Source organism: Oncorhynchus nerka, unplaced genomic scaffold (assembly GCF_034236695.1).
Source record: "Oncorhynchus nerka isolate Pitt River unplaced genomic scaffold, Oner_Uvic_2.0 unplaced_scaffold_257___fragment_2___debris, whole genome shotgun sequence".
Classification (NCBI taxonomy): Eukaryota; Metazoa; Chordata; class Actinopteri; order Salmoniformes; family Salmonidae; genus Oncorhynchus; species Oncorhynchus nerka.
Window position 1 is genome coordinate 56589 of NW_027039969.1, and position 4075 is coordinate 60663.

At 42.0% G+C, this 4075-nt stretch overlaps 1 long non-coding RNA gene across 1 annotated transcript; it reads left to right on the top strand.

Annotated features, from left to right (window-relative positions):
- The first annotated feature begins 625 nt into the window (after positions 1–625).
- Positions 626–3501, top strand: LOC135568837 (uncharacterized). Its single transcript, XR_010462747.1, has 4 exons — positions 626–1874; positions 2044–2131; positions 2256–2989; positions 3409–3501. It is a non-coding gene; the product is annotated as an uncharacterized LOC135568837 (long non-coding RNA).
- Positions 3502–4075: the final 574 nt, after the last annotated feature.

A 4075-nucleotide genomic window follows, 5' to 3' on the forward strand; every position in this document is an offset into this window, starting at 1 on the left:
ATCCTGACCTCCAGGAAAATGCACAAAAGCGAAAGAGCAGGATCTGGTCTGCTACCACTAGTTTATATAAAAATATTAAGAAGACATTAAAGGGCTTCACCATTCACCGGCGGAGGTCAGACGTGCAGAGAAGAATGTCTAGCCATACACCCACAGAGGACTCTGGACATCTTGTGACTAAGGAGTACCTTGGTTTGGCAAGCCAGAACTTGACGCAAGCTAGTAAGAGTGTGCCTCACTTGCCCAGTTTGAACCAGGAAGTGACTCTACACACGGGTGTCAGCGAGAGTTCAAAACTTCTCTTGACTGAAACAGACGAGGGTCTAATGAACAATAGTACCAAACAGGTCATTTCAACAATCTTGACCTCATGCGAGGATCAGACATCAAATGCACCTTGCTTCTCCACAGTAGGAAAGAAAATATCTGATATGTCCCTTGAGGTCAACATATTGGTAGGTGGTGTTCTGTCTCAGCTGAAAGACATCTCCTTGTCAAGGTCCCCAACACCATGTGAAGACATGTTTGAACGTCTCCAAGGTTCTACTGAGCGAACCTCTCCAGTAAGTCTAGATTGCAGCACGGCTACCTCCAAAAAGGCATTGCATCTTCCCACAGTCTTTCAACAAAGAGCCTCCAAAAACTTTCTAGTCATGAGTTCCAAACCAAAGCTGAGAAAGGAGTGAGTGAGGTCCTCTCTAGGTCATTTAACATTGTGGAGGAAGGTACAACAGATAAGTACCTCCAGTCTGTATCTACATCCACCACATCTACTGATATTATACAAACCATAGTGAAAGATCTGCAGTCATCTGACATGGTATCTGGAACCTCCCTGCTCACCACTGGACAGGTTTCTGAGAAAAGAATCTGGTCTGTTGCTCGTAACATCTACTACAGTCTGCAAAGTAAGATTACGGAGTTTCTCAGAAAAGATCTTCAAACGTCAGACACAACACTTGGTTCAATCCAAATATTTACATATCAAAGCAGTCCTGCTTCACAAAGAGCAAGTCTCGGCCATCTTGAGGTCAACCAGAGCAGTGTTACACCTGGTGGACTTTCCCATTGTAAGAAACATGATCATTCAGGACTTGTTTCACACAGAGAACTTACTTCCCCCATCCTTTGTGGACAAAGTCAGGCAAGCTGCTGGGGTGGTAGTGGACGAAATGGTGGAAAGTGTTGAGAACACACAGGAAGATGGACAGGGTGCTTCTCATCCTGACGACCTCCGATCTGCTGTTAGGAAATTGAGAAAAATAATTTCCACTGGGACCATCCACATTTTCAGTCATGAATTTGTGGATAAAGTGATAGCCCTTCAGGACAGCCACAGCACTCCACAGGTCTTAACATTGGCAGCAGCCAGAAGTGCTTCAGACTCCATTCTTTCAAGGCTGAAATGGGGAAAGGAACAATGTGACATATCCAGGAAGCTCTCCTCTCAGCTTCTCCAGATATTTTCTGAAGAGACAGTGAAGGGCTTCCTAAAACAGTGGTTAGATGAGTATGAAAATATAAACATTGATGTTTCAGTCCAGAATGAACCAAGCACCTCTACTTGCATGGTCTTTCCTATCCAGCTCAATCAGAGCAAGCCAGAGGATAGTGACACAATGAATCAGCTCACGAAGGTCATGGTCAACAAAATGATGGATGCCTTATCAGTTGGCTCAAGTCATCAAATGATCACCAAAGCCAATGCCAAATGTTCTTTTGAGTCCGGTACCAGCATGGCCACCAGTGACATTGTAGAAGGGATGTTGGATTTGGTAAGGGATAGCACCAGCAGTACTGGAGAGCAGATCCCCATCTTCAAGTCCAAGAAAAGCAAGAAAACCATGTTCAGCAAGATATGCTTTAACATAAAGGTATAGTACAAGTACAGATTTTTCATGAATAACACTGCTTTTGAATGTATGAGATATTATTTGTTTATATAATTCAGTATTTTAGCATTGTATTGCCTTTTTCCAGTTGATATACTGTACTTTAAGATATATAACAGTTTGTTTTAATGTGCCTTTTCCCACCAAACAGGGTTCCAAGAAAGTTAGAAAGGACCACTGTCCTCAAAAGTCTATGGAGTACCAGCCTCAGAACACTTCCCCTACTGTGTACTTTACAGGTAAGCCCTGCTGCTGCTCATTCAAGACTAAGATATTATTACTTTAGCGTTCAACTAATTCATTTGGAAAGACATTGCACTCTGCTCTGAATGACATGACATACTGGATGGTCTTTCTTTGCAGAGTCGAGGACAAATTCTCATGGCTCCTTTGCTCCAGAGGGAAATGACATCGCATATTCCTTCCCACCTGAAGAGAAGAGTCGCAAACCCTCCCTTTTCACCAGAATATATAGAGCCATCACTAGAAGCTTCTCCAACCCAAGATAATTTTCCTCATTAAATGAGATTTCATTCATTTGTTGTCATATGTTGACTGTTTTGCTAGCACAGACTGTAATATGTTCTGCGATTCATCCACATGCATTGAGGAGTATACCACCTCAGTCACAGGCTACATCAATAAGTGGATTGACAACGTCGCCCACAGTGACCGTATGTACATATCCCCGACAGAAGCCATGGATTACAGGCAACATCCACACCGCGCTAAAGGCTAGAGCTGCTTCTTTCAAGGAGCGGGACACTAATCCAGACACTTATATGAAATCCTGCTATGCCCTCAGACTAACCATCAAATAGGCAAAGTGGTTGGTTAGGTCAGGGTGTGACTAGTGTGCTGTCATCCTGTTAGAAGGTAACAGATTATTTTATTACAATGGTTAAATTGGATTTTCATTGTGTTCAATGGTGTTATTTGCCCCCTAGTGGCGCTTTCTGGTACTTAGAAAGACGACGCAAACAGGAAGTTCAGAATTTGTTTTGCACGCATAGAAGCAGCTACAAACAACGCTACGGTGCAGGTCTTTCAATGTAGTTATTTCTTGTCACGCTTCAGCCTTGGAAAAATATTTGTTTGTAAGTTCCATTCAAGCATTTAGCTAATGATGATAATCTTGTTATTGATAGAGTTGCTTACATATCAATGTTGATTGCATTTACTCACAAATTGCAATGCCTTTAATGTATGTCGATAGCTGTATTACTTTGCTCATGCGTCATGCAAATGAATTGTAAAATATACAATACTGTAGTTTTGTTACTGTTTCTAGTGTAATATGCTTTGTTATTCTACATAGATGGTTATACATTATTAGAGTAATGAAAGGAGCCAATTACCATATGGTTAACAATTAGCTATATGGTTTGGCATCATGCCAGATGCATGGTACCTTAGCGCGTGCTTTGTATTTATGCAACTTCAAATGTTTAATGTACAGCTACAGTATGTCGGTGTGAATTGAACACTAAAGTATATTCTTTTCTGTATTTTGCAGTTTCACAACATAAACGTTTTCAATATATTAATTCAAGAAAAGTCACGCCTTGGGAGTTTTATTGAAGACTTAGTTGTTAGCTATCTGTCTAGTTTTGCATGGTGTTGATAGTGGGATATGTAGATAGGGCGAGTCGGTCAAGGATCGATTCGGACAAGGTGGTCAATTATATGACAAGCGACAGTTCAGTATTCAGAGTAAAGATATCTGGTACAACGTATACGGGCTCATTCATTTGGAAAACCATCAGAAAGAGCCCCGATAACAGATTGTAAGCATGTTAAGTACAGTACAAAAAGTGGGTTGAGTCTGAAAGTCTCTGGCTTTTGATTGGCCACAGTTGAGGTGTTGTCTTCTTGGATTGGTCCTGTTGAGCCGTCCGTCGTTCCTCCGGGTCTAATGTTCGGCTAGAAAGGAGATTAGGTGTGTGCGCTGTCCTCAGTCACACAATGTCCGGCTAGAAAGGAGATTAGGTGTGTGCGCTGGTTCCTGTCTAAAAGGGAGGATTTAGGTGTGTGTGTGTGCTGGTTTGTTCCTGTTACCCAAGGTCGGGAGTGTCAGTGCAGCTGGGGTTTGTCACGAGATACTGTTATCAGTGCTCAGTTGTAAGCCAGAGAGTTACAACAGCTTCATTATTAATAAGGCTAATATATTGCCAGGCATGCAT